The following is a 12,504-nucleotide window of genomic DNA, read 5'->3' on the forward strand; positions in this document are numbered from 1 at the left end:
TTGTAGTCAGGGGCGTCTCCAGGGTGGGGCCTGAGCGGGCCACGTCCCCCCCAATTTTACTGTGTGCCCCCCCAAGTAATGTTGTCTGTTTGTATTGCAGACAGACCGCGAAACAATAGCCGCCGCGGCTGTCCGCGATCCGTCTGCGGCGCTGAATGACGGAATCATGACTGTTATCGTCATGTGACGTCGCCACAGTGCCGCTAATTATCATGGGAGTTGTAGTCTCCGCGGCCGTGCGGGCGGCGTCGGCTACGTGCTTGAGTCAAGCTCAGCCTGCTCCCGGGGGGTGGAGATGAGTCAGTCAGTTACTCTGAGAGCAGCGGAGCCAGGCCGCGTGCTAGACCAGACCTCCCATTTGCCCGCCGACTTCAGTGCCTGCCTCGCTCTGCTGCCACAAGGTAGGTCAGGAAAAAACGTAATTTGATGGCAATTGGAAATACCATTTTATTGGTGGTAATGGACAATTTTCATTTCTGTTAGCTCCCTCCATGTTACCTCCATGAGAGCTCATTATATATATATATATATATATATATATATATATATATATATATATATATATCAGTATTGGGGGGGGGGCACCGGCGCCTAATAGAGTACCGGCACCTCTTTTGGCCCACTTAAAGCACTGGATCAGACCAAAATGAGGGACAAATGAGGACGAAAGAGGGACATTGCTCCAAATCAGGGACAGTCCCTCGAAATCAGGGACAGTTGGGAGCTATACCTTAGTGCAGTCCTCCTTCACTTACCTCATTCTTCCATTTTGCTTTTAAATGTCCTTATTTCTTCTGAGAAATCCTCACTTCCTGTTCTTCTGTCTGTAACTCTGCACAGTAATGCAAGGCTTTCTCCCTTGGACTACAGGAGAGTCAGGACACTCTCTACGTTGCAGATAGAGAAAGGAGCTGTGTGTTAGTGGGCGTCCTGACTCTCCCCTGTAGTCCAAGGGAGGGGGGAGCACGACACTCCACACCAGGGAGAAAGCCTTGCATTACTGTGTGGAGTTACAGACAGAAGAACAGGAAGTGAGGATTTCTCAATAGAAATAAGGACATTTAAAAGCAAAATTGTACCTTTACAACCCCTTTAAGCTCACATTAGTAAACAGCCCATTGTCAAACTGGCGCCACCAGGGCTCAAGGAACGCGTGGGAACGGAGTTCCTGCACTTTTTTCACAGCAGGAACGCAGTTCCCTTTGCAGGACTAGAGCAGCTGAGAGCAGTCGAGCCGCCCGAGCCAATCCTTCACTAATCGGCAATGCCCAGCTCGAGTCACTGTCAGAACTTGCTTCTTTCTAAATCCCGCGATAACTCGCAGCAGACCTCCGCAATGTCTCCTGGGAACAATGACAAAAGCTCCCAGGAGACATTGCGGCATGCAGGAAGTGACGGAATACCCGCACACTACCCGATGAATTCATATACAGGAAGCGGCCAGTAACATAAAGGATTACTATGGTACAGTGGATCGAAAAAAAAAAACATGCGGTTTAGTAATTATGCATATGAGCGTATCATATTTTTTTTTGGTGGGGGAGTGGATCTTGGATGGGAGCTCCCACACTTTTTTCCCCAGGACTTGACCCCTGGGCGCCACCTTTTGCCAAACATGCCAACTAATACAAAGCCATACGCTGTACAGAAAGGTCACTAAAACAACGTATATCTCATTTATTTATAACAATACTATATACAGTACATAGTTGAAGGTAAATCTAATGGAAATCGAATAAGAAAATTGTATAATGTATAACCAGCTTAAAGGGAAATAACTCCAATGTGGTTTTAACCATTCTCTGCCCTGTCCAAAACTAAATAAAAAATACTTGGCAACACATACTGTACACTTTGAATATAAGTTCTGTGAATATATAAAGTATATGCTTATCCAGTAAAGAAAATCTGTTTTGAATTATCTGACTACAATAAGGTGAAATCTTGTATTTCATTTTGCACACCACCAGTGCTTTTTGCACTGCCTTATAGCGTGTCTAAACCCAAAAAAACAAAGTTAACAGTATTGCATCTTACTAGCTTTTTTTTTTTTTTTTTAACACACTTTATTGGATTTTGCAACACACAAACACTTTTCTAACACTCAAGAACAACAGTTACATAGATCCCGGGGCAAGTCCCAGAGGAGCTTTATTAATAAACAAACATTACCAGTCTTTAGATGCGAGGACTGCATTAATTTTCTTTTTTACACATTTTCCCTAAGGCTGCATTCACACCCGAGCGTTTTGTCGCCTGAAGTGCGACGCTCAAATACGCTAGAGGGGAAAAAATACATTATTCCCTATGGTGATGGTTCACATCTGCACGCCAATGCCCCTGACGCCGAACACCTGAAGCGCATATCGGGCGGTTTGGTCGTTTTTGAGCGTTTCCATTTCCCATAGAAAGTAATGGAAACGCTTGATTCAAGCGACTTGCGCGACAACGAGCGTTTGCTATGGGCGTTTCGTCGCTTTAATCAATAGAACTTTTCACCCAGGCAGAAGATTAAAAAAATCTACCAACATAGCAACAAGTGATGAAAAGATGATCATTTTTCCTATTGGCTAAAATAAAAACCGTCGAAGTACAAAAACGTCGGACGACGCTGTATGCAAACGTGCACATATGCATGAATACGCGCGACAAAACGCTGGAAAAAACGATCGACACTCAGGTGTGAATGCAGCCTAATACACTTCCTTCCTAGGGTGACAACTGTACTAAGCATCTTTGTCTCCCTGGGACAGAGAGTGTGTTAGGACTACATAACACTGTAGTGTCAGGTAGCACCATGTCCACAGGTGTGCGCAGCCTATTTCATTAGGGTGTGCACCCCAAAGCTCAAACACACACTACCGATCACTTACGATGTTCATTCAGAAAGGGTAGAGGCCATTCAATTATAAACTTACCGGCTCCTTCCCCCACTCATCCTAAAGCCTCCCCACAGCAACAGACGATGGAAGGGGAGAGGAGGGAAGCCGGAAGCGATGTGGGGGGAAGGAGCGGGCCTGGGCACACCTGGCACACCCTGTGTGCACACCTATGACCATGTCTCTTAACTGTACCAGGGGGAGGTGTTTTGTAGTCCAAAGATAGCAGGGGACAAAGCTGTAGTACAAAACTAGCAGGGAAGAAAGCTGTAGTCCAAAGCTAGAAGGGAACAAAGCTGTAGTCCAAAGCTAGAAGGGAACAAAGCTAGCAGGGACAAAGCTGTAGTCCAAAACTAGCAGGGAACAAAGCTGTAGTCCAAAACTAGCAGGGAACAAAGCTGTAGTCCAAAACTAGCAGGGAACAAAGCTGTAGTCCAAAGCTAGCAGGGACAAAGCTGTAGTCCAAAACTAGCAGGGAACAAAGCTGTAGTCCAAAACTAGCAGGGAACACAGCTGTAGTCCAAAGCTAGCAGGGGAACAAAGCTGTAGTCCAAAACTAGCAGGGAACAAAGCTGTAGTCCAAAACTAGCAGGGAACAAAGCTGTAGTCCAAAGCTAGCAGGGACCAAGCTGTAGTCCAAAGCTAGCAGGGAAGAAAGCTGTAGTCCAACGCTAGCAGGGAACAAAGCTGTAGTCCAAAGCTAGCAGGGAACAAAGCTGTAGTCCAAAGCTAGCAGGGAACAAAGCTGTAGTCCAAAGCTAGCAGGGAAGAAAGCTGTAGTCCAAAGCTAGCAGGGAACAAAGCTGTAGTCCAAAGCTAACAGGGAAGAAAGCTGTAGTCCAGAGCTAGCAGGGAACAAAGCTGTAGTCCAAAGCTAGCAGGGAAGAAAGCTGTAGTCCAGAGCTAGCAGGGAACAAAGCTGTAGTCCAAAGCTAGCAGGGAAGAAAGCTGTAGTCCAGAGATAGCAGGGAACTGATAACTGATAACAGTCCAGAGGCAGAACTCTGGCTGGATTTTGCACTTGTTGACGAGATATAACAAAACGCTTCCAATGGTATATTTAACAAAAGGAAGCAAATAAAATAAATATATTGCTGGAGTTCATGTACACTTTAATGAACATTTTTTATTTTTTTTGTGCATTTACAGCTATAATACTAATCAGCGACAAATATCACGGGCTGGCTATTTCAAATTAAGCGCAAAGCTTGCCATGCCACACCCTCCGTCATGAAGACATTAAAAATATAGTAGGGAGACTTCCCTTCTTGATTACTTTGCAATCACCCAACCTTTACCTTAGTTAAAGAATACCTCCCAATCTGCATACATTACCATCGCTTTGCATGATTTCCCTGCAATTAACCTTTTTCTGCCGAGATCCCTCAACAAAGGAACGTGCTGAACACAATTAGAACATTAACAGATGGCAACGCCCAACCAAACTGGACTCTAGACAACCCCAGTTTTAATCGAGTGACCTCTTTTGCATTCATTGTTCTGGAAATCAGGATGGAAACAGCACGATACAAAGCCGTAAATCAAAAAGGAAATCCTGCTATATAATCAAATGATTGCCTTTAGATTAAATATTCAGAGCTGATCGTTCCAACTTAACTTGAATGATGGAGCGACGGGGGAAATATTTCAGATTTTTCTGCAGAAAACACATAACGTTTTGTCTGAAAAGGCCTTTTCTAAAGCCGGTAAAGAGGGGAAAAAAAAATCCCTGAGGCCTATAGGATGTGTCTTTTTTTTTTTTCTCAGCAAAATAGCAACAGATCTAATAAACAGAGGCTTCCAATAAGAGGTCTGATGTGGATGTGTGATAAGCCTGTTGTATCGGGGGAAGCAGGCTTCTCTTCTCTCTTATGGGTGGCAGCAGATGAAGTATTAAATAAGCATATGATGATTGCTACAAGCATTCTAAAAAAAAAAATATATAAAAAATAAAAAAGGATGATAAAAACAAACAAAAAAAACAAACAAACAAGCAATGCATTTGGCTAACTTGCAACAGATAGCTGAGAAATACAAAAGCGGGTGAGGAAGCTGTGCAAATCAGATCATTCAAAAAATGACAATTGCAATGATTTTCAGACCATGTGTTGGAGGAGGCGGCAGCAACAAGAAAAGCCACAGTGATCTTACCTGATGAGGGGGAACTGAGATATTCTAGCACAGGGGTAATGACAGCCAGGAGCTCGGCTCCCAGTGCTCTTCCCAAGCTGTCAGCTCAGAGGCACCAGGATTGCTATATTCTCTTCCTGCCGCTTGACAAGCAGAACAGCCAGGTCTCCTTAATGTTCTCCATCCCTGGTACTGGTGCTCTCGCTCTCTTTTCTCTCTGTGCTCCGTAATGCATGAAACTGCAGAATAAATAAATATATAAAAACACATGCAACACCTTAATATGGCAGCTCCATCTGCTGGTAAAAGTATAATAAGGACACGAGGAGCAGACAGTACGCTGAGCGAAGTCTCAGAGGAATGGGTGTAGGAGATTTCGCTTAAAGGAGAACCTCGGGGCGAAACGCGATTGAAGAACGGTGATGTTGTCTGGCTGACTTCCAACCTGTTGCACCGGGTTCTGCTTCGGAATGCAAATTTTGGTGGAAATGGTTGAAAGTAGGCCGCAACTTTCAAAAGTCTTCTATTATTATTATTATTATTATTATTATTATAATACAGGATTTATATAGCGCCAACAGTTTGAGCATAATATAGAGGGGGGGGGGGGACAGTACAATTACAATACAGTTCAATACAGAATGGACAAGACGGCCCTGCTCGTTGAGTTTACAATCTGAGCATAGGTTCACATTGGAGGGATTTGTCGTGCGATTTGAGAGATCAAAACACAGCCTATTGGAGGCAATGCCACTGTTCCAATCGGTGCGACACCGATTGTGCAGTGCTGCACCGATTTGCAAAAGTAGTTCCTGCACTACTTTCGACGATTTCAGGTGCGATCATGGGCGTCCACTGAAATTTTTTCAGGGGGGGGGGCGCTTCGGCAGCGGCGATACACAGTCGCATTTAACCCTTTCTTCAAACGCTAGTGGGGGTTAAAAGTGCCCGGCTAGCGGCCGAATAGGGCATTTAAAAGGGTGGTAAAGCGCCGTTTTTTAGCGGCACTTTACCAATAATGCATCCAGCTGGCAGTGTGAAATAGCTCTTGAGATTATTCAGCTTCACTCCATGCCCATATAAATATAGACTAGAAAATGTACAGACCCCCCTTCAGCACAGATGGACCCCCCTTCAGCACAGACCCCTCCATTTAGCACAGATGGCCCCCCTTCAGCACAGACCCCCCCATTCTGCACAGACCCCTCCATTCAGCACAGATGGACCCCCCTTCAGCACAGACCCCCCATTCCGCACAGACCCCTCCATTCAGCACAGACCCCTCCATTCAGCACAGACCCCTCCCTTCAGCACAGACCCCTCCCTTCAGCACAGACCCCCCCTTCAGCACAGACCCCCCCTTCAGCACAGATTGACCCCCTTTAAGCACAGACTCCCCTTTCAGCACAGATGGACCCCCCTTCAGTACATACAACCCTTCAGCACAGATGGACCCCCCCATTCAGCACAAACCCGCCTTCCGCACAGACGGACCCCCCTCCCTCCATCCCATTCAGTACCTCAGATCAGTGCGGCACAGGCACAGCAGGTTCCCTCCCCCTGTGTACACATAAACACTGGAGGGGAGGCGGCTTCACTCTGCTCGCTGTGCCTGGGACCGCTCAGACAGCCTGCGGCAACGAGAGAAGGAGATGGTTGGTCAGGTGCAGTCGTGTCACCCCGCACCAGACCACCCCCTGTTCCCACCCTTACAACGCAACGGCCAGCAGCTCGCCTCTCTCTCCCTGTTCTAACCTGCCTGTCACCGCGGCGCTCTCACTGCTTCAGTCGCAGAGGGGTGTCTTTACTTTTCAACAACTTCTCGATTTTCCAGGAGGGGTCAATTGCCCCCCTTGCCTTATGCAGCGGACGCCCATGGGTGCGATTTCAATAGACATCTATGCATGAAGCCACACAGATGTCTATCAAGTAGCAGCTGAAATAGCGCTGACCTTGCTACTTTGAAATCATGCTACTTCAAGTGAAGTAGCGCAATTTCAAAGTAGCATCAATGTGAACCAGGGCTAAGTTTCACATTATCTAAGAATCTTATCTAAGAATTTTTGTTCGTATTTCGCACCATTAGTGGGCTGCAGCAACAGCCGATTTTCGTGCGGCCATCGAATTTTAATAATTGGACATGTTGGATTTTTTTTTTAAAACAAACAATTTACTAATCAATGATGGGAGAATCGTGCGATAAATGGAATCGAAAAAAAAGACTCTGTCTCCTAAGGCTCTGTTTCTATGGACCTCAAGTCGCATCAAAGTGGGACCAAAGAAGTGCACCAACTACTTTCAGTCGCACAGATATGAAAGGTTCTCATTGGAAATCATGGGGTACGACTTGTCATGCGACTTTTCAGTCCCAAGTCACATGACAAGTCGCAAAAGTGGAAACCGAGCCAAAAGGAAATACATCTTCCAAGCATGCCATTGAGGAAAAATGTGATGTATTTTAATCACTTCAGTACCGGGCACTTTCACCCCCATCCTGCCCAGGCCAATTTTCAGCTTTCAGCGCTGTCACACTTTGAATCACAATTGCGCGGTCATGCAACACTGTACCCATATGACATTTTTATCATTCTTTTCCACACAAATAAATCTTTCTTTTGGTGGTATTTAATCACCACTGGGTACTTTTATTTTTTGCTAAATAAACAAAAAAAAAGACTAGTGTTTTTCTTTGTTTCTGTTATAAAGTTTGTAAGCCAAAATGTCTGTAGGAAGGTTATAGAGTCCACAAAGTATGGTATATATTTTAAAATGTATTAAAGGGATATTAACCGATTGACGCCGGCCGGCAGTCAAATGATGGCTGGGCGGTGCGGCGCTCGTTCTGGCCAGGTGTCATATGACATCCTCAGCATCCCGGCCCTCTAGGGGGCACGCACGCATCACTTGGGAGCCAATGCGCATGCCGCGATGTCCACCGGGCGCCCACGATTGCCTGGTAACAGAGCAGGGCCGTGGATCTGTGTGTGTTATCACACAGATCCACATCCTGTCAGGTGAAAGGAGACCAATGGTGTGTTCCCAGTACAGAGGAACACCGATTGGTCTCCTCCCCTTGTGAGTCCCCTCCCCCCACAGTTAGAATCACTCCCTAGGAAACACAATTAACCCCTTGGTCGCCCCCTAGGGTTAACCCCTCCTCTGTCAGTCACATTTATACAGTAATCAGTGCATTTTTATAAAACTGATCGCTGTATAAATGTGAATGGTACCAAAATAGTGTCAAAAGTGTCCGATATGTCCGCCACAATCATGATAAGAATTGCAGATCGCCGCCATTACTAGTAAAAAAATAAATAAATCCATAAATATATCCCCTATTTTTTAGATGTTATAACTTTTGCGCAAACCAATGCTTATTGTGATTTTTTGAGGGGCAGTGGACATGGTCAGTAGAGCAGTGGACGTGGTCAGTTAGGCAGTTTACGTGGCCAGTAGGGCAGTTGATGTTGTCAGTAGGGCAATGGATATGGTCAGTAATGCAGTAAACATGGTCAGTAGGGCAGTGGACATGTTCAGTAGGGCAGTGGACATGGTCAGTAGAGCAGTGGACATGGTCAGTAGGGCAGTGGACATGGTCAGTAGAGCAGTGGACATGGTCAGTAGAGCAGTGGACGGAATCAGGAGCCCAGTGGGCAGTGGATGGTGTCAGTAGGGCAGTGAACCGTGTCACTAGGGCAATGAACGGTGTCAGTGAGGCAATGGACGGTGTCAGTAGGGCAGTGGGTGGGGTCAGGGGCGGGGTCAGTAGGGCAGTGGACATGGTCAGTACTCAGTAGGGCAGTGGACATGGTCAGTCTGGCAGAGGACATGGTCAGTAGAGCAGTGGACATGGTCAGTAGAGCAGTGGACATGGTCAGTAGGGCAGTGGACATGGTCAGTAGGGCAGTGGACATGGTCAGTAGGGCAGTGGACATGGTCAGTAGGGCAGTGGACATGGTCAGTAGGGCAGTGGACATGGTCAGTAGAGCAGTGGACGGAATCAGAAGCCCAGTGGACAGTAGGGCAGTGGATGGTGTCAGTAGGGCAGTGAACCGTGTCACTAGGGCAATGAACGGTGTCAGTAGGGCAATGAACGGTGTCACTAGGGCAATGAACGGTGTCAGTAGGGCAATGAACGGTGTCAGTAGGGCAGTGGACGGAGTCATTCGTTTTTTAAATTGTATTTATAATTTTTTTTACCATTTTATTTTTCATAGTTTTATTGTTAAAACATTTTATATGGAGGGCAGGATAGCATTATGGGAGGGGGGCTAGTGGAGGGCAGTATGGGGGGGACAGCATGATGGGAGGTGGGGTAGTGGAGGGCAGTATAGGAGGGAGCAGAGTGACAATCAGAAGCACACCTGGAACATTACACTCTGCTGTGACAGAGTTTGTGACTTACCAGGAGGAGCCTCAGACTAGGGGGCATTTCTTCTCTGTTCTGGCAGCAGGAACAGCCTTGAGGCAATAAGCGGAGGCGGAGGAATTTTGGCCCACTCTACTTTGCAGACATTTTTGTATTTCAGCCACATTGGAGGGTTTTCCAGCATGAACAGACTGTTTAGCCACTTATGGACTGCCCACCGTAGATATACTGCGGCAGGGCAGCCGCTGTTCACCAGATCACATACCTAGTACGAGATCTGACACTTCTGGGTCTGGGGTGGCCACGCACAAAACCGGCAACCTACTCCTGATGTGATCGCACACCAAAATAGGGGATAGATTTATAGCATTTTTATTCATATATATTTTTTTATTAGTAATTTTTATCATGACTGCGACATTGCGGCAGACAGATCGGAATTTTTTATACTATTTTGGGACCATTGACATCTATACAGCGATCAGAGCTAAAAATAGCCACTGATTACTGTATAAATGTCACTGGCAGGGAAGGGGTTAAACACTAGGGGGTGATCAAGGGGTTAAGTGTGATCCCTCAGTGTGTTCTAACTGTAGGGGGATGGGTTTACTAGAACATGACAGAGATCACTGTTCCCGATCACTGGGAGCAGTAGATCCCTGTCATGTCACTAGGCAGAACAGGGAAATGCCTTGTTTACATAGGCATTTCCCCGTTCCGCCTCTCTGTGTCACGATCGCGGGCCACCGGCGGACATCCAGTCTGGGGTACCCACAGGCACTCTCCTACGGTGCATGCGCGTGCCTCCGGCGACATGCGCCCGCTAGCTTTGCGATGACGGAGGGGCGTACGGGTATGCCCATTTGTGCAGCCGTTCCATTCTCCCAATGTACATCGTCATGCAGCGATCGGCAAGCGGTTACACTGGCAGCTCTGTATGTAGCTTCTGACAGGCTGCGCATGGATCCCTGTATCTCTTGAACCATAGCCCCAAATTTTGACCAGTGGTGGGGTAGGACTTTAGCTACCTACCCCCCAAGGTCGCCAAGCTCTGACCATTTTTTAATTCATTTTTTTATGTTCATGGCAGGTGAGGCTCTGCGCTGCCTCACCTGCCTTCCCTAACTACATGTCCCTGGTATACGCAGGGCCACCATCAGGGGGTACAGGCAGTACACCTGTAAGGGGCCCGGAGGCCCCCAGGGCCCCAGATGGCAACCCCCTTTTTTTTTTTTTTTTTATAAAAAATAAATATTTTTTTTAATATATTTTTATTTTATTTTTTATTAAAAGGCCAACTTTTTTTTTTAAGGGTCCGGAGGTCCCCAGGGCCCCAGATGACAACCCCCCTTTTTTTTTTTTTTTTTATAAAAAAAATATATATTTTATTAATATATTTTTATTTTATTTGTTATTAAAGGGCCAATTTTTTTTTTTTTTTTAGGGGTCCGGAGATCCCCAGGGCCACCAGATGACAACCCCCCCCTTCTTTTTATAAAACATTTTTTTATATATTTTTTTCTTTATTTCCTCTTTTTTTTTGTAAAGCCCCCCCCCCCCCCCGCTTCTCAATTTGCGGCTCTCTGCTCCAGGGGACCCATGCCTGAAGCTGTGTAAGGGGCCCCATAATTCCTGATGGCGGCCCTGGGTATACGGAAACTTACAATAGCAGAGATTGTCCCTATGATTGGAGAACTCAGATACTGCAACCTTCATCTTAGTTGTAGGAAATGAACAATGACAATTACTCATTCACCTTGTAGAACTCAATACTCCAGTACTGCATACTTGTTATCTCTACACAGAACCTATCCTCAGCTGTTGGGTTGTTCTATACTGTACTTTCATTTACTCTCATTGTGCGTGTATAATAATCCAGAAGTGTACAGCTGACTATCACTGGCCTCAGTTATTTGCTTTTATCCTCTTACCTTTATTTGTGACAATAAGTTGATTGTTTTCACTGTATTGTTTGTTACTGTCAATGATGTACTATGCACTGTTTTTGTTTTCAGGTTTTGTTTTGTCCTTTTATATCTAAAGCTCCAAAAAAAAAAGAGAATAAAAAAAAGTGACAGAGAGATGAATTTGTCACTGAGCTGCTTCTCCTTTCACTGTCTAATCGCAGGCTGGAGTGGGTTCAGGACAACCTGGGCTCAGAAGACGTAGGTTGAATGATGCTGACCGTCAGGCCCCGTACACACGAGAGGATCTATCCGCTGGAATTGATCTGCGGATCAGTTCCAGCGGATAGATCCGCTGGTGTGTACATCCCAGCGGATCTTTTTCCGCGGATTTTTTTCGGCCCGACCGATTTCCAGCAGATAAAAATTTCTTAGCATGCTAAGAAATCTATCCGCTGGAATCGGCTTCAGCGGATCGATCCGGTGGTCTGTACAGACTCACCGGATCGATCCGTCCGATTCCCTCCCTCGCATGCGTTGTAATGATTCGACGCATGCGTGGGTATCCTTATATGACAGCGTCGCGCACGTCGCCGCATCATCGCGGCGACGGCGCGACACGTCATCGCGATGGGATTTCGGCGTGGATTTTGATCCGATGGTGAGTACACTCCATCGGATCCAAATCCGCGGAAATCCTCGAGAGGATTTATCCGCGGATACGGTCCGGCGGACCGTATCCGCGGATCAATCCTCTCGTCTGTACCCGGCATCAGACTGAGACTGGATATCTGTTGGTAGAGAAGAAAAACAGCAAGGGACAGCCTTAAAGTGGAGGTTCACCCTAAAAAACGATTGTTTTTACACTAAAAGTACAATAGTTAGAACATTTCATTTTGGCAGTTTTTTTTTGCTCTGTACTTACCTTTATATCCGGATTTTGTCCAGGGCTTCCGCGTTCTGACGACTCCAAGACTGGGCGTTCCTATCCCAGCCTCAGGGTTCCGATGACTGCGGGACTAGGCGTTCCTATCCTCCCGTTCGATGATTGACGTCTTGAGAAACAGGTGACCTGTCACACAACGCGCGTCACCAGATTTCCGGAAATACCCGAGCCAAGAGTCGGCACTATACGGCGCCTGAGCCCGCCGTGTAGAGCTGACTGCGCAAGCGCCGTATAGTGCCGACTCGCAGCTCGGCTATTTCCCGACGTCTGGTGACA

The 12,504-nt window shown here is 46.4% G+C and overlaps 1 protein-coding gene across 1 annotated transcript in view; it reads right to left on the reverse strand.

Moving 5' to 3' along the window:
* Window positions 1-5,258, reverse strand: part of LOC120944060 (sodium channel protein type 2 subunit alpha-like) — a 216,350-nt gene extending 211,092 nt beyond the window's left edge. Inside the window, exon 1 of the mRNA XM_040357834.1 lies at window positions 5,031-5,258. The gene's annotated coding sequence lies outside the window, so the exon portion shown is untranslated. The remainder of the gene's footprint in view (window positions 1-5,030) is intronic.
* Window positions 5,259-12,504: the final 7,246 nt, after the last annotated feature.

Source organism: Rana temporaria, chromosome 6, assembly GCF_905171775.1.
Source record: "Rana temporaria chromosome 6, aRanTem1.1, whole genome shotgun sequence".
Lineage (NCBI taxonomy): Eukaryota > Metazoa > Chordata > Amphibia > Anura > Ranidae > Rana > Rana temporaria.